The sequence below is a fragment of the Coregonus lavaretus genome, assembly GCF_964263955.1.
Source record: "Coregonus lavaretus genome assembly, chromosome: 6".
Taxonomy (NCBI): Eukaryota; Metazoa; Chordata; class Actinopteri; order Salmoniformes; family Salmonidae; genus Coregonus; species Coregonus lavaretus.
This window is the reverse complement of record NC_139993.1, coordinates 12,204,692-12,223,883: the sequence shown is the minus strand read 5'-3', so window position 1 is coordinate 12,223,883 and position 19,192 is coordinate 12,204,692. Positions and strand designations below refer to the sequence as shown.

Genomic DNA, 19,192 nt, shown 5'->3' with positions numbered 1-19,192 from the left:
AACTGGCAAGTCTATCTCTCTCTCCCCCTCCCTCCATCTATCTCACTTCAAGCATGCACACACACACACTGGAAGGTCTTTCAGTTATTTCTTTATTTGGTGTTAAACGTAGTCTACAATTAAATTGTTTAGTTTCATTAACATGATATATGAAATGAAAAGCACACACAGTTTATCATAACCAGTTAAGAAGGAACAAAGTAACATAAGTACTCTTTCCATAGAGTTTGAATATGGTAAATATATATAAATATATATAAATGTTTATATTTTATGCACATGAGCAAAAGGAAGTGCCTTTCAAAAAACCCATCGACACTGGCACTGCACATAATGGAATAGAACGGAGAAAATGGGACGTTAACATAAAGTTCACAAACATGCTCCGACATCTAAATTACCCAATTGCATTTCCAATTCGTATTCTAGGTCTAATTTAGCCACTCCTTACACATGAGGCTTATGAAGAGCATGACAGAGATGAGGTAGAAAGTGAAGAAGGCAGCGTTGAGGCGCCGTGCCACTCTGGTCCAATAGCCGGGTTTCCCCTCCCTCCTGCCGCTGGCGAACAGAGCTAATGTCCGCTCCACCACCCGTAGGTCCTCCAGAATCAACAGCAGCAGGCAAGACTCTCCTGGTGTTCGCACAACATTGATGACCTGGAGATTATCAACGTGAGATTATTATTAGTATTAGTACTATTTACAGTGCTTTCGGAAAGTATTCAGACCCCTTCACTTTTTCCACATTTTGTTACGTTACAGCCTTATTCTAAAATGGATTAAATAAATAAAAATCCTCAGCAATCTATACACAATACCCCATAATGACAAAGTGAAAACAGGTTTTTAGAAATGTTTGCATATGTATTCAAAATAAAAAACAAAGTATTCAGACCCTTTGGTATGAGACTCGAAATTGAGCTCAGGTGCATCCTGTTTCCATTGATCATCCTTGAGATGTTTCTACAACTTGATTGGAGTCCTCCTGTGGTAAATTCAATTGACTGGACATGATTTGGAAAGAAACACACCTGTCTATATAAGGTCCCACAGTTGACAGTGCATGTCAGAGCAAAAACCAAGCCATGAGGTGGAAGGAATTGGCCGCCCTGCCAAACTCAGCGATTGGGGGAGAAAGGCCTTGGTCAGGGAGGTGACCAAGAACTCGATGGTCACTCTAACAGAGCTCTATAGTTCCTCTGTGGAGATGGGAGAAACTTCCAGAAGGACAACCATCTCTGCAGCACTCCACCAATCAGGCCTTTATGGTAGAGTGGCCAGACGGAAACCAGACGGAAACCACGCAAACCCTCAGTAAAAGGCACATGACAGCCCTGTTGGAGTTTGCCAAAAGGCACCTAAAGACTCTCAGACCATGAGAAACAAGATTATCTGGTCTGATGAAACCAAGATTGAACTCTTTGGCCTGAATGCCAAGCGACACATCTTGGGGAAACCTTGCACCATCCTTCGGTGAAGCATGGTGGTGGCAGCATCATGCTGTGGGGATGTATTTCAGCGGCAGGGACTGGGAGACTAGTCAGGATCGAGGCAAAGATGAACGGATCAAAGTACAGAGAGATCCTTGATGAAAACCTGTTCCAGAGCGCTCAGGACCTCAGACTGGGGCGAAGGTTCACCTTCCAACAGGACAACGACCCTAAGCACACAGCCAAGACAACTCAGAAGTGGCTTCGGGACAAGTCTCTGAATGTCCTTGAGTGGCTCAGCCAGAGCCCGGACATGAACCCGATCAAACATCTCTGAGAGACATAGCTGTGCAGCAACGCTCCCCATCCAACCTGACAGAGCTTGAGAGGATCTGAAGAATAATGGGAGAAACTCTCCAAATACAGGTGTGCCAAGCTTGTAGCGTCATACCCAAGAAGACGCGAGGCTGTAATTGCTGCCAAAGGTGCTTCAACAAAGTACTGAGTAAAGGGTCTGAATACTTATGTAAAAAAAAAAAGTTTGAAACTTTTGATAATTTATATAAAAAACTAACAACCTGTTTTTGCGTTGTCATTATGGAGTATTGTGTGTAGATTGATGAGGGGGGAAAAAACAATTTAATCCATTTTAGAATAAGGCTGTAACCTAACAAAATGTGGAAAAAGTCAAGGGGTCTGAATACTTTCCGAAGACACTGTATACTAGTAGTGCTAGGCTGGAGCAAAAGCCTGTGAGATCATTAACATGAGAGAAAAAGGAACTCTACACGTGTAAAACACTTTTTTTTGCCAAAGAATACTGAACAAAAATATAAACGCAACATGTAAAGTGTTGGTCTAACGTTTCATGAGTTGAAATAAAAGATCCCAGAAATGTTCCATATGCACAAAAATCTTATTTTTCTAACATGTTGTGCACAAATTTGTTTACATCCCTGTTAGTGAGCATTTCTCCTTTGCCAATATAATCCATCCACCTGACAGGTGTGGCATATCAAGAAGCTGATTAAACAGCATGATCATTACACAGGTGCACCTTGTGCTGCGGACAATAAAAGGCCACTCTAAAATGTGCAGTTTTGTCACACAACACAATGCAACAGATGGCTTACGTTTTTAGGGAGCGTGCAATTGACATGCTGACTGCAGGAATGTCCACCAGACCTGTTGCAAGATAATTTAATGTTCATTTCTCTACCATAAGCCACCTCCAATGTTGTTTTAGAGAATTTGGCAGTATGTCCAACCAGCCTCACAACCGCAGACCACGTGTAACCACGCCAGCCCAGGACCTCCACATCTGGCTTCTTCACCTGCGGGATTGTCTAAGACCATCCACCCGGACAGCTGATGAAACTCTGGGTTTGCACAACCGAAGGATTTCTGCACGAACTGTCAGAAACCTGCATGCTCGTCGTCCTCAACAGGGTCTTGACCTGACTGCAGTTCGGCGTCGTAACCGACTTCAGTGGGCAAATGCACAGCTTAGATGGCCACTGGCACGCTGGAGAAGTGTGCTCTTCACGGATGAATCCCGGTTTCAACTGTACCGGGCAGATAGCATGTGTATGTCGTGTGGGTGAGCGGTTTGCTGATGTCAACATTGTGAACAGACTGGCCCATGGTGGCGGTGGGGTTATGGTTTGTGCAGGCATAAGCTACGGACAACGAATCCTGAGGCCCATTGTCATGCCATTCATCCGCCACCATCACCTCATGTTTCAGCATGATAATGCACGGCCCCATGTCACAAGGATCTGTACACAATTCCTGGAAGCTGAAAATGTCCCAGTTCCATGGCATGCATACTCACCAGATGTCACCCATTGAGCATGTTTGGGATGCTCTGGATCAACGTGTTCCAGTTCCTGCCAATATCCAGCAACTTTGCACAGCCATTGAAGAGGAGTGGGACAACATTCCACAGGCCACAACAGCCTGATCAACTCTATGCGAATGAGATGTGTCGCGCTGCATGAGGCAAATGGTGGTCACAACAGATACTGACTGATTTTCTGATTCACGCCCCTACCTTTTATTTTAAGGTATCTTGGACCAACAGATGCAGATCTGTATTCGCAGTCATGTGAAATCCATAGATTAGGGCCTAATTTATTTATTTCAATTGACTGATTTCTTTATATGAACTGTAACTCAGTAAAATCTTTGAAATTGTTGCATATTGTGTTCATATTTTTGTTCAGTGTAGTTAGGAATCTCTTAGTGCATGGCTAGAGCAAACTATTTTGCACCCTTTTGATACCTAGGACCAATATTGAAGAACGTTGCTATAGATGTGTGCGTCCCAAATGGCACCCTTTTCCCTTTAGACCCTGGTCAAAAGCAGTGCACCATATAGGGAATAGGGTGCCATTTGAGACGCAACCAAAATAAAGTAGGTAATCTAACCTCTTCTGCAACAGGCAATGGTTCACATGGAGCTTTTCTTCCAGCCACAGCACAGATACAGGCACAGCAACCACGCCTCCTCTCCTCCTCTGAAACCAATCGACAGCTCTGTCACTGACATTATCAGTTGTATCATGTCATGGGTTGCATCCCAAATGGCACCCTATACCCTACATGGTGCACTACTAGGCTCTGGTCAAAAGTAGTGCAGTCATGATGATTTTACTCATCACCTGTTATATTTCCCCCTCTGTAGGAAACTGCCCTGCCTACAAACGACAGCACAAAGAGAGGCACTTGTGTCAGTGGCGTACCTGGGTCACAGGTGTGACAAGGGGTGTGGTCTGGTTTGTTGTCAGTCGTATGCGGGGGCATGGTCTATACCTGTCTCTTGGTGGACGGAGTCTCTCTCCATCAGGTGAGTCACTAAGATGGTCTCCAACAGGCTTAGCAACATGAAGGCAAAGATCACTATACAGTAGGTCGCTGTGAGGGAGAACACACACACAGACAATAGAAGATCACTACACAGGCCACATTGTGGGAGATAACACATCCGTTGGACACAGATACTCTGTGTGTGACTATGCATATATACTAGATGTTTGTGGTTTTGTGTGTAACCTATGAGAGGGGTCCTGTTTGACATGGAGGGCAGTATGTCATTGAGGATGAGCAGCAGAACAGAGATGGCAAGCAGCACGGTGACCTTAAAGCCCAGTTTCTCCCCCCGCTGGTCTGAGATCAGGAAGGAGGCCAGATCCAGACACAGGAAGAACAGGATGGGAAGCATAAAGTTGATGACGTGGAGGAGGGGCCTCCTCCTCATGGTTATCTAAGGAAAAGAGATGAGCCAGGAAGAAGGATATGACAGTGATGTCATATGTGGCATAGTAATGTCTGGCCTGGTCATAGATCCAGCTATATGGAGTGTGTGTGTGTGTGCGTGCGTGCTTGAGACGTACAGTGTATGAGATTTGGTCCCACTCGCGATTGAAAATTAGTTTGCCCCTGGAGACGGTCATGTCCAGGAACTCCCACTCTCCCTGCGTCTGCATGACCTCACGAGAAGCCTGGGTGGCCCGGGACGAGTTAGAGAAAGGGATGAGCTGTATATCTGTCACTGAGGGAAGGAAAGGAGGGAGAGGAAGATAGGAATAGACGGAGAAGGAGAGGTGAAGAGAAGTCACTCATCCATATTTGTGTTGTTGTGCGTGTGTGTGCATACATAGTATGATGATTTGATAAAGACAGCAGATGCAGCACGCCAATTGCACTAAACCTCTGTTTGTTTAGGATATACACAACCCCCCTTCTCCCTTCTCCCTTCACCACTAAACCCACCCCTTACACACACTCACACACACACATGCCCCTCTCCCTTTCCCCTAAAGCCCCCTATACCTTACACACACACTCACATGAACACACACTCACATGAACACACACAATTGCGGGAACCCGGTTACCGGGATTTACCGCCCAAAACCACTCCCTTTTCCCGGGATAAATAACTGCGGAAAACAAAATAAAACAAATTATTTATATGAACAGCATGGCGCGAAATGATCCTGTTAAATTATATGCATGTCAAAATCTGGCTTCTCTACGGCTTCTGCATGATGAATCATCAACGCTCAGGGTGGGGACAGGCAGCCCATCTCACTATGGAGTGCAGTTCACAATGCATGTAGACCTAGCATTTCATGGTAACTTTTTTTCTTGTGACAGGTAGGCCTGCATTTGCTGCAGCATAGCCTATGCTACAGTAATATAAATACTGAATGTGCGTCCAATTTACCCATCTCCATCTGGCTTTCGGGGGTCACCTTATTTTCATTGTAAAGATGTTTTATTTATTTATTGCAGCTGCAGTTTTAAAAACAGCCCATCACTGGAATATCTTTGCTTTAAATTAGTGCATGCATGAGCACTCTCTCACAGTCTTTCTCTCTCCATCAACTCCATTCAAATTGCTTTTAAAATAGATCATCCTGTTCTAGATTGATATATAGCCCAATATATAGATGTCCTAGTCTACCTCTTTCAGGTAATAAATGAATGTAGTATTAGCCTTATATTTAGCTAATGAATGATGTGTTATGCATAATAACCTTCTAACTAATAGCCTCTGTCTCTTGCGGAATGCGCACACACCTGTGCTCCGCTGGCCTCTCTCCTTAAAAAACGCTCCTTAGATATTGGAGTCCCATGCAGGAAAAGCTAGACTAGAATAGCTAGCTGGACATTATTATTTTAGTATTTCTTATACCAATAGACTATTCGAAGAGGGACACAAGCTCTTGTTTGCTGAATGTTAAATACAGCAGCCAATAGAACTCACGGGTAGTTTGAAAGAAGAGCAAACGCGCGATGGCGGTAGGCTATAGCAGTTATTTATTCAGACCCATTACCATTAAATCTTCGTGAAGAGAAGTGAAAGCCTTCTGCATCTAATTCTAGTCCTATATTATTTATGGATGTCATTAGAATGATGAAGATAAGGACAACGAAATGTATTTCATTTCTGTTGAAAGCGAGGAAGGAATGAAGCAACAATAGAGAGAGAAAGAGGTGGTAGGCTAATAACATTAGGGGAAATATGATGCAAGGTATATATGTGTCAGTCTACTAATTATACAAATAGGCCCTATTATATTTATAAATTCAATCAAATTCCCTAGCCTATACTTGTAACTTTGTAGGCCGAATATGCTGCACCAGAATCGCATGTTCTCTCCCTGCTTTATCATGGTTTGAACGATGTGCGTAATTCCAGTCCATATAATACAGTATAATACAATACAGTAAAGTAATACAGTTCACGCGCAAAAAGATTAGCCTACTGTAGCTAGTTTAATGTATTTACCCAAGAGAGCATATATCTAGCTACATCTATTGGCTTTTATGTTTTTCTGTTGTGCGTAATGTGCAGTAGCCTATATCATATATTTATGTATTGGATAACGTCACAATCATTTGGGCTTTTTTGGGCTTGGGCTCAATAAATGTCTTTAATGTAGGGCTCATAAAATGTATTTAATGTATGGCTCATCAGGCTCAGGTAGCATCAGAATTGAATTTTCGATCAAAACTCTAATCCAATCCAGACATAGGCCTATTTATATGCTTTATGATGCTTTTGAATGACACTTCCGGTTTTGGCGGGAAATACCGGGTTACCTGGGAGAAAAGTAATTTATTCTCAGGATGGAACATTTGTAAAATACCTGGAAAATATTAAACCCTACCACTCACCAATGTGTATGGCGGAGCTGAATGTGATGTTACATCTCTGTGTGTCGAAGGGGAACTTGTGGACGTCCATCTTACAGGTGCTGACCACCTTAATTTCTTCCTCCAATAAGACGATCCCATCATGGGACACATACAGGTATGGGCTGGGAGGGGCATCATGCTTCTCTGTCCTGAGACAACAAACACTTACACACACGTAGTTGATGTGGACTCACTAGCTAGTTAACAGTGTGTGCGCGCTAGTAGGGGCAGGGAAGGGATCTACTCTGGCTGCGTTTTTCCCAGGCAGCCCAATTCTGATCTTTTTGCCACTAATTGGTCTTTTGACCAATCAGATCAGATCTTTTGCCCATAATTGGGCAAAAGATCTGGGGTGCTTTCAGTTTGCTTTAACGTTTGCTACATTGCATAACGGTTTGTATTGAACGACAGGTTTTCCCAAAACGTTCTCGTACATTCTTGAACAGACTGAGATACGTTTGCTCTGTTCGGTGGGTGTGCCGGGGTATGTCTTGAAGCAATGAGAGACGTACTTAAAGTGCAGCGGTGCATTTTGAACCCACAACCCAAACCCTCCCCGTTTTTCAACTGGTCATTCAGTACAGCACCGTTTCCATTCAATTGAACGTTCTATTACGTATTTATGTACTGAATTGGGATGTACATATTTCCCTTTCAAGACGATTCGATACATACCTACATACTTTAGTCTGAAACGATTGGGTGCGATTCGATTTTATTAGAGGAACGAATCGATGTGATTTGGTTCGATGCGATACGATTCGATGCACTAACATTTGTTGCATAAACACATTCATTTTCCATTTTTAATTCAAATCTGCTGCTGATGGAGCTCATGAGCTGGGCCTCTCTGAGCTGGAGTTATCTGAGCTGACTTCTGTTTGTGTGTAAATGATGTATAAGTCTATGGTGTATGTAGGCACCTGAGCTGAGCCATAAGGGAAACTGGGCATCTACCACCCCACTATCAGTCATCACCACTAATTAATTTGTCATTTTTGCAGATTAAAAGTGTTAGAGCTAGTAATGTATCAATATTTTTCTTTAAAAATTAGCTATGACATAGACAATGGATATATAGCACAACTTTGGATTTCACCCCTGTCTAATAATTTAATGGTTTAGACCAGGGGTATTCAACTCTTACCCTATGAGGTCCGGAGCCTACTGATTTTCTGTTCAACCTGATAATTAATTGCACTCACCTCGTGTCCCAGGTATAAATCAGTCCCTGATTAGAGGGGCACAATGAAAAAACACAGTGGACCTGGCTTCGAGGTCCAGAGTTGAGTTTGAGGGGTATCGACCGTTTGGAATTTTTGACGGACTCAGAGTGAGCTTCTCTTCTTCTCCTGCTTCTACCATGCAGTGCGGGTAGTAAAAGTGATTGCTCCTAGTTATTAACTTTACCATGTATATCTAAAATGACCATAAATACTGATTGTTTCAAGCAAAACTACCAAAACTATTGCTGATGGTAAACCTGAACAATCGAAATAACATCCAATATCAGCTAAGCCCGGATCAGCATATAGCCAGATGAGAGTTGTCTCCAGCGGTAGCTTAGGCTACTCTTATTCCGGTAAAACACCATTTTCAACAGCACATTTGATAAAGATAACCTAGCTAATTACATTGGTTGTCACTCAACTAAGAAAGCCTAATATTGCGCAAGGGGACACTAAAGGGAACACTAAAAGAACACATCCTAGATCTGAATGAATGAAATAATCTTATTAAATACTTTTTTCTTTACATAGTTGAATGTGCTGACAACAAAATCACACAAAAATTATCAATGGAAATCAAATTTATCAACCCATGGAGGTCTGGATTTGGAGTCACCCTCAAAATTAAAGTGGAAAACCACACTACAGGCTGATCCAACTTTGATGTAATGTCCTTAAAACAAGTCAAAATGAGGCTCAGTAGTGTGTGTGGCCTCCACGTGCCTGTATGACCTCCCTACAACGCCTGGGCATGCTCCTGATGAGGTGGCGGATGGTCTCCCGAGGGATCTCCTCCCAGACCTGGACTAAAGCATGATGTCCCAGATGTGCTCAATTGGATTCAGGTCTGGGGAACGGGCGGGCCAGTCCATAGCATCAATGCCTTCCTCTTGCAGGAACTGCTGACATACTCCAGCCACATGAGGTCTAGCATTGTCTTGCATTAGGAGGAACTCAGGGCCAACTGCACCAGCATATGGTCTCACAAGGGGTCTGAGGATCTCATCTCAGTACCTAATGGCTGTCAGGCTACCTCTGGCGAGCACATGGAGGGCTGTGCGGCCCCACAAAGAAATGCCACCCCACACCATGACTGACCCACCGCCAAACCGGTCATGCTGGAGGATGTTGCAGGCAGCAGAACGTTCTCCACGGCGTCTCCAGACTCTGTCACGTCTGTCACGTGCTCAGTGTGAACCTGCTTTCATCTGTGAAGAGCACAGGGCGCCAGTGGCGAATTTGCCAATCTTGGTGTTCTCTGGCAAATGCCAAACGTCCTGCGCGGTGTTGGGCTGTAAGCACAACCCCCACCTGTGGACGTCGGGCCCTCATACCACCCTCATGGAGTCTGTTTCTGACCGTTTGAGCAGACACATGCACATTTGTGGCCTGCTGGAGGTCATTTTGCAGGGCTCTGGCAGTGCTCCTCCTGCTCCTCCTTGCACAAAGGCGGAGGTAGCAGTCCTGCTGCTGGGTTGTTGCCCTCCTACGGCCTCCTCCACGTCTCCTGATGTACTGGCCTGTCTCCTGGTAGCGCCTCCATACTCTGGACACTACGCTGACAGACACAGCAAACCTTCTTGCCACAGCTCGCATTGATGTGCCATCCTGGATGAGCTGCACTACCTGAGCCACTTGTGTGGGTTGTAGACTCTGTCTCATGCTACCACCAGAGTGAAAGCACCGCCAGCATTCAAAAGTGAACAAAACATCAGCCAGGAAGCATAGGAACTGAGAAGTGGTCTGTGGTCACCACCTGCAAAACCAGTCCTGTATTGGGGGTGTCTTGCTAATTGCCTATAATTTCCACCTGTTGTCTATTCCATTTGCACAACAGCATGTGAAATGTATTGTCAATCAGTGTTGCTTCCTAAGTGGACAGTTTGATTTCACAGAAGTGTGATTGACTTGGAGTTACATTGTGTTGTTTAAGTGTTCCCTTTATTTTTTTGAGCAGTGTATATACACTACCATTCAAACGTTTGGGGTCACTTAGAAATGTCCTTGTTTTCGAAAGAAAAGCAATTTTTTTGTCCATTAAAATAACATCAAATTGATCAGAAATACAGTGTAGACATTGTTAATGTTGTAAATGGATATTGTAGCTGGAAACGGCTGATTCTTAATGGATTATCTACATAGGCGTACAGAGGCCCATTATCAGCAACCATCAGTCCTGTGTTCCAATGGCACGTTGTGTTTGCTAATCCAAGTTTATCATTTTAAAAGGCTAATTGATCATTAGAAAACCCTTTTGCAAGTATGTTAGCACAGCTGAAAACTGTTGTGCTGATTAAAGAAGCAATAAAACTGGCCTTCTTGAGACTAGTTGAGTATCTGGAGCATCAGCAATTGTGGGTTCGATTACAGGCTCAAAATGGCCAGAAACAAATAACTTTCTTCTGAAACTCGTCAGTCTATTCTTGTTCTGAGAAATGAAGGCTATTCTATGCGAGATATTGCCAACAAACTGAAGATCTCGTACAACGCTGTGTACTACTCCCTTCACAGAACAGCGCAAACTGGCTCTAACCAGAATAGAAAGAGGAGTGGGAGGCCCCGGTGCACAACTGAGCAAGAGGACAAATACATTAGAGTGTCTAGTTTGAGAAACAGACGCCTCACAGGTCCTCAACTGGCAGCTTCATTAAATAGTACCCACAAAACACCAGTCTCAACGTCAACAGTGAAGAGGCGACTCCGGGATGCTGACCTTCTAGGCAGAGTTGCAAAGAAAAAGCCATATCTCAGACAGTTTTTTTCTTTGCAACGCTGCTGCATAGGATAAGTTCATTAGAGTTACCAGCCTCAGAAATTTCAGCCCAAATAAATGCTTCACAGAGTTCAAGTAACAGACACATCTCAACATCAACTGTTCAGAGGTGAATCAGGCCATGGTCGATTTGCTGCAAAGAAACCACTACTAAAGGACACCAATAAGAAGAAGAGACTTGCTTGGGCCAAGAAGCACAAGCAATGGACATTAGACCGGTGGAAATGTGTCCTTTGGTCTGGAGTGCAAATTGGAGATTTTTGGTTCCAACCGCCGTGTCTTTGTGAGATGCAGTGTGGGTGAACGGATGATCTCTGCATGTGCAGCATTCTGCAGTGATATGCCATCCCATCTGGTTTGATCTTAGTGGGATTATCATTTGTTTTTCAACAGGACAATGAGCCATCACACCTCTAGGCTGTGTAAGGGATATTTTACCAAGAAGGAGAGGGATGGAGTGCTGCATCAGATGACCTGGCCTCCACAATCCCCCAACCTCAACCAAATTGAGATGGTTTGGGATGAGTCGAACCGCAGAGTGAAGGAAAAGCAGCCAACAAGTGCTCAGCATTTGTGGGAACTCCTTCAAGACTGTTGGAAAAGCATTCCAGTGAAGGTGTTTGAGAGAATGCCAAGAGTGTGCAAAGCTGTCATCAAGGCAAAGGGTGGCTACTTTGAAGAATCTCAAATATAAAATATATTTTGATTTGTTTAACACTTTTTTGGTTACTACATGATTCCATATGTGTTATTTCAAAGTTTTGATTTCTTCACTATTATTCTACAATGTAGAAAATAGTAAAAATAAATAAAGACCCTGGAATGAGTAGGTGTGTCCAAACTTTTGACTGGTACTGTGTATAACTGAACAAAAATATAAATGCAACATACAACAATTTCAACGATTTTACTGAGTTACAGTTCAAATACGGAAATCAGTCAAATGAAATAAATTAATTAGGCCCTAATCTATGGATTTCACATGACTGGTAATACATACCACCATTTGCCTGATGCAGCATCATCTTCGCATAGAGTTGATCAGGCTGTTGATTGTGGCCTCTGGAATGTTGTCCCACTCCTCTTCAATGGCTGTGCTAAGTTGCTGGATATTGGCGGGAACTGGATCACGCTGTTGTACACGTCAATCCAGAGCATCCTAAACATGACATGTCTGGTGAGTATGCAGGCCATGGAAGAGCTGGGACATTTTCAGCTTCCAGGAATTGTGTACAGATCCTTGCGACATGGGGCCATGCATTATCATGCTGAAACATGAGGTGATGGCGGCAGATGAATGGCAAGGCAATGGGCCTCAGGATCTCGTCACGGTATATCTGTGCATTCAAATTGCCATCGATAAAATGCAATTGTGTTTGTTGTCCGTAGCTTATGCCTGCCCATACCATAACCCCAGCCACCATGGAGCACTCTGTTCACAACGTTGAAATCAGCAAACCACTCGCCCACACGATGCCATACACTCTGTCTGCCATCTGCCCGGTACAGTTGAAACCGGGATTCATCCGTGAAGAGCACACTTCTCCAGCGTGAGCGTTTGCCCACTGAAGTCAGTTATGACGCCAAACTGCTGTCAGGTCAAGACCCTGTTGAGGATGACGAGCACGCAGATGAGCTTCCCTGAGACAGTTTCTGGCAGTTTGCGCAAAAATTATTTGGTTGTCCAAACCGACAGTTTCATCAGCTGTCTGGGCGGCTGGTCTCAGACGATCCTGCAGGTGAAGAAGTTGGATGTGGAGGTCCTGGCCTGGTGTGGTTACATGTGTTCTGCGGTTCTGAGGCTGGTTCGACGTACTGCAAAATTCTCTAAAACGACGTTGGAGGCGGTTTATGGTAGAAATTCTCTGGCAACAGCTCTGGTGGAAATTCCTGCAGTCAGCATGCCAATTGCACGCTCCCTCAAAACTTGAGACATCTGTGGCATTGTGTTGTGTGACAAAACTGCACATTTTAGAGTGGTCTTTTATTGTCCCCAGCACAAGGTGCACCTGTGTAATGATCATGCTGTTTAATCAGCTTCTTGATATGCCACACCTGTCAGGTGGATGGAATATCTTGGCAAAGGAGAAATGCTCACTAACAGGGATGTAAACAAATTTGTGCACAACATTTGAGAGAAATTAGCTTTTTGTGCGTATAGAACATTTCTGGGATCATTCATTTCAACTCATGAAACAGGGGACCAACACTTTACATGTTGCATTTATATTTTTGTTCAGTATATTTTGTGTATAATGTGTATATTTATGTTGTATTACAAAGGGTGCATTTGAAAAAGAGACTTAGGTCTCAATATGTCTTCCCTTTTAAAATAAAGGTTAAATAAAAACATTTAAAAAGATCCAGATGAGGTTTAGGGTTGAGCGAGTGATTTGTCCCAAAAATAATGCTTTTATTTTTTTTAGATCTTTAGTACCAGCCTATTGCTAGTTACCCATTCTAAAACTAACTGGCGCTCTATGTTCAGGGTGTCAGTTTTTAAGTTTACTGTTGCAGCCAAAGTGTATACTGTTCAGTTGTCAGCATACATGGACACACAGGCTTTATTCAAGGTCAGTGGAAGGTCATTAGTAAACACAGAAAATAACAATGGTCCAAGCTGGCCACACTCCACCGAATTTCCATTAGACAGGCTTCCATTAAAGAAAACCCTCTGTGTTCTATTGGATAGGTAACTGTCCATCCATGATAAGGCAGAGGATGTTAATCCATAACACCTAGTTTTTTCAGCAATATGTTATGATCAATGATATCAAAGGCTGTACTGAAGTCTAACAAAACAGCTCCCACAATCTTCTTCTTATTAATTTCATTCAGCAATCATCAGCCATTTGTGTCAGTTCAAGCATGTTGAGTGCCCTTCTCTAGAAGCATGCTGAAAGTCTGTATTTGGTCGAACACCATTTTTTTCCAAAGGTAACAGGCTGTTTGAACCATTAAAGGATGCTTTGCTATTTTTGGGCAGTGGAATGACCTTTGCATCCCTCCAGGCCTGAGGGCAAACTTCGTCTTCTAGGCTTAGATTGAAGATGTGGCAAATAGGAGTTGCAATGCATTCCGCTACCAACCTCAGTAATTTACCATCCAGGTTGTCAGTTCCAGGTGTTTTGTCCTTATTTATAGATAGCAATAATTTGTTTACCTCTTCCACACTAACTGTGGAATTCAAAGCTACAGTGCTTGTCTTTCATTATTTGGTCCGTTATGCATGAATATGAAGGCTCAGCATTTGTTGTTTGCATGTTTGCTAGTCTTGTCAACAAACTTAAGTGGTTGGCAATATCAAAGGGGTTTGTTCTGAATGATCCATCTGCCTCAATGAAGGATAGAGCTGAGTTAGCTTTCCTGTCTAGAATTTCATTTAAGGTACTCCAGAGCTTGTTACTATCATTCATTTATTTGTTCCATGGTATAGTTTATTCTTCTTTTTGTTTAGTTTAGTTACGTGATTTCTCAAATAACTCTATGTTTGCCAATAGTTTCTTCTTCTTTTTGTTTAGTTACGTGATTTCTCAATTTACTCTATGTTTGCCAATCTGCTGTGTTGCCAGATTAGTTTGCCATTCCCTAAGCACAGGGGTGTCAAACTCATTCCACGGAGGGCTGAGTGTCTGCAGGTTTTTGTTTTTTCGTTTAAATTAAGACCTAGACAACCAGGTGAGGGGAGTTCCTTACTAATTAGTGACCTTAATTCATCAATCAAGGACAAGAGTGGAGAGAAAACGCGCGGACACTTGGCCCTCCGTGAAATGAGTTTGACACATGTGCCTTAGCCTCATCCCTAAAGCAACAGCTACTCTTCCTGGTGGTACTATCTCTGACCCCAGGTAAGAAAAGGATAGTGTCGAAGGTGATCTAGAACAAATGCAGCCCTGTCAGCTAAACAGTTCTGTTGTCCACATGGAATGCATTATGGCCTTAAACTATCTGGAGGTGTAATGAAGAACAGTCCACAACACACTAAACATGATTTATAGAAGTAGCATATATGACTGTGACCATGTGCTCAGAGCATGGCTCTAAATGTAATGTTTTCATTGGTGCACTGGTGCTCCCAACTTATTAAAGTTAGGAGCACAACAAAAAATGTAAGAGCACCGGAAAATATATTTTTAAATCGATTGAGATATAGTCTATATTGGGCCTATATGTATTCTAGCTACATGTTATGCCCTATAAATATATATGTAACCCGATAAATACATTTGTTTATTATAAAAAGCAAAAACAATTATACAAATACTTGTTATTGAAAATACAATGTAATTTGTGGAATGTTCTGTTTCTACATTGTGTAAAAACACTATTTTCCAATTGAGATGCATTTAGGGATGCACATTTTGGTAAATGTTGCTGCCGACTAACCGACCCCCATTAACCCGTTAACAACCGGTTAAATTAGTTCCAAACAGTAAAATGGTGTGACCAACAGAAATTACTATGTATGCGTAGGCCCACAAGGAACTGACATTTTTAATTGAGCTTAATTGAAACATGCGACAATAGCAAGCCTATTGTCTCAGCCAAGAGGCTATATTATTGAACATACAACTACTGTAATAAAGCAGCCAATGTAGGCTAAAACATAATCTTCATGTGACAGAGATGAAAATCTCAGTTAGAAACTTAGAAAGAGGGGAAATCTAAAGATGCAACAACTAGGATGGGTTGCTTATAGGATTGTGCTTTTAGCTTGTGGACAATGAAGGAAAGTTGATATTAAAACGAATTGAACATGCTGGTTTCAATGGCAAATGAGGTCAAAATGTCTTTACGAAATGTTTCCCTCAGTGTTTCTGGTCAGATTTTGGCTAGGCTACTTTGAAGCAATGTAAGACATGGCTCCTAATATAAGGTAAAACGTCCAGTTTTCCTAAAATTAAATATGTTTTAAACAAGCAAACTGCCTCCAGCTCAGATGGGTGGTGGGCAATGCGTTGATAGCCTACCGTATTGACCACTCGAATGGCGAGTGTGCGCGTGAGTGCTTTTGATACTCACATCTCGTAGATGAAGAGGTCTGGTATCCACAACATCTCTTTGGGAACGGAGACCCTGGATATTCCACAAAACTGACTAGGATCCCACCAGATCCGTTCATTATTCCAGGTCTGGAGGGAGGAGAGGACAGGAGAAGCAGGGGGGTGGATCAGTGGAAAATGAGTGGAACATAACAGTGTAAAATAGAGAAGAACTCACCAGTTCTATCCAGATGAAGGGAACAAAGGTCTGGGACTTCTCAATCTGGAAACACACACACCATGTAAATATCACCAGATAACACAAACCACTCTATCTCTCTTAGACACACACACACACAAACTTACCTCCCCTTCCACACACACACACACACACACACAAACACACACACACTGACCACGGCGAGGATAGCGTAAAGGTAAACATCCAGGTGCACCATGGTTGGGTGTGTGTGGTCGAGCACAGGCCGCGTGGAGGTGAACACATCGTTTCCTCTGGTCAGGTTGAGGTGGTCCAGAACATCCTGGTAACTACACACCCTCTCAGGTGTACCTGGAAGGACAGACAGACACACACTTCATACACACTCTCAGGTGAGACTGTACCTATAGGGGCAGTGAGACACACACATGTTCAGGCATTAAGATTGAACATCAGTACAACCGTCTGAGAAAATGTCCATGATCAGGGTTTGATTGAGCGCTAATAATTAATTGATGACAATAATTTCCTTTATTTACTAATTTCCTAGTAGCCACCTCTCTGTCAGATTTACAGTATTAGATTATAGTCTTTCTCTAAACATCTTACAGGTCCCTTCGCCATGATACTGTTTACTTTGGCTTGGGGCCAAGACTAAAAATCTATCTGCAAATGGAAGAAACTGATGTCCGACAATCGTTTAAGATCTAAGAATTTGCCCACGACGTGGAAATGTAGTCCGGGGCGGCATAATTGTATCAGAAGACAGCTAAAATCGTACAGTCTGTGCAGGCCTTCCAGTCCTTATTCAATAACATCATTTTTAATTGCTCCTGATAACTACATGCTCAGGGTTAGTGCACACTATCATAAGAGGCTATTGCAACAAGATGTTGTTGAGTAAAAGAGCTAGAGAACAATTTGGTCCAAACTAGAAAAACATGTTCATGTGCACCACAAAAAAGTATAGTCTTGCACTGTAAAAAGGGCAACTCAACCAATTGCTTAATCAGCTTTAACAGTGAGTTGAGTGTACTTCAAAAGGACAGTAATTTGAGATAATGTGTTAGTTTGTTTAGTCAATTTGAACAAGCTTGTTGAGTAAAATTACAAATTCATGTTTGCTCAAAACCACACCCATCATTATCTTATTTCCCAGCATGGTCTATTGCAGGTTGATTTTCAGAATAGTTTCAATACCTGTGTTTTTGCATGAACTAATCCAATCTGTTAGCTTTCTAATGATCTCTCTACTCCAAATATCAAGCGAGTTACGTGCCATTGCACGCTGAGTGTCACCAACCAGTCAAAGTTTGCAGTTACTTTTAAGACATTTATTCAAATAATGAATAACAACTATTTGCTTAATACAAAACACAATACATGAAATCCATTGACAGCCATATTGTTCTTCTTACACACACACACCCAGTGTCTGTGTGCATCATTGTCGCGTACACACGTGCACGTAAATGCATACACGTGCACATGTATACGTGCACATGTACACGTGCACACATTTGTACACATACAAGCAAAATAATGTATTGGCTACATTCACTTATTTTCACGTGCACATGTGCGTGCACATACACATGTATGACAGAGAAACACTCTCACACTGCACATGTTCATGCCATCCGATGTAGTCCTCGCACATATCATGGTTGTGACCCTTAGTTTTCAAATTCCATTCGGATAAATAACACCTCTTATAAATACATGTCACAGAGAACGTGAATAGGCTTTACTCAAAAAACAATGTGTCGTCTAACACGTCCCTGGGTACAGCATACAGTATGTTGATGTGCCAACGCAACCCTCTCACAAACCCAGGACCTGAACTTTTGTGACAGTCACACAGAGTAAACAATATCTGAAAAGAGCTAAAACTGGGGAGGGGTTGAAAGCTAAAAAGGGTCAGAGTAAGCTCTGGTCTCTCTCTAAGCAGCAACTAAAATGAGAAATGTTAAAGAAAATATGACCTCACACACACAAACGTCACAAGAGAGTAAGGACTGACCATCTCTTTGGATCTGATTCATGTGGGCTTTGGTTAGAGCCTTTGCCGTTCGTCTACTGGCTTGAGCTGTTGAACGTTTGATACAAATATAAGTATCAAGATTTAGGAAAACACAACGTGGTGTCGCAACGCATTTCCGCGTTGTCTCTGTGTTGCTGTGCTGTTTGTTGCTTCTTGGCTACCTGCCAAACTTTTTCGCTGTTTACTCTTAATAACCATTTAATCAAACTCTGTATTTAACAAGTTTACCAACGTCTTAGTTTTGGTTTTGTCCTCACACAACTTTCTAAATTCAACTTTGTCACCCCGCTTTATCTGGACGTAGATTTGCAGGATCTCCCGAGTGGCGCAGCGGTCTAAGGCACTGCATCTCAATGCTAGAGGCGTCACTACAGACTCTGGTTCGATTCCAGGCTGTATCACAATCCGGCCTTGATTGGGAGTCCCGTAGGGCGGCTCACAATTGGCCCAGCGTCGTCCGGGTTTCGTCCTCTGGACGAAAAGGCTCAATTACATTATGCCTTCTCATTGCAGTCGCTGTACTCATAATAGACAGGAGAACTATCGCCTTATGGTGAGGATAGCCGAGTTGCAAGCTCTGCTTCAGACGCAATCGTTAGGCAAGGGCAATTTAAGTGTAGAAAAGGATGATACAGCGTCTGTGCCACCAGTAAATACAGGTATTAGTGTTAATCCCACTGCACAGTCCCCACAGCCAGACAATTTTCTGGAAAGAAATGCTGTCGGCATGCTCAACCAGTGTCGCTCATTCAGCCGATAGAAACATTCAACCGGTTTTCCCCACTAAGCAAGGAGATTGGCGT

The 19,192-nt window shown here is 42.8% G+C and overlaps 1 pseudogene across 1 annotated transcript; it reads right to left on the bottom strand.

The window, feature by feature from the left end:
• Positions 1-431: 431 nt before the first annotated feature.
• Positions 432-18,390, bottom strand: LOC311130365 (5-hydroxytryptamine receptor 3A-like; annotated as a pseudogene). Its single transcript has 10 exons — positions 18,369-18,390; positions 16,542-16,696; positions 16,364-16,408; positions 16,166-16,275; positions 7,121-7,290; positions 4,828-4,985; positions 4,487-4,697; positions 4,177-4,348; positions 3,863-3,951; positions 432-659 (listed from the first exon to the last, which is right to left on the bottom strand). The product of its transcript is annotated as a 5-hydroxytryptamine receptor 3A-like (transcript).
• Between the last annotated feature and the right edge of the window lie 802 nt (positions 18,391-19,192).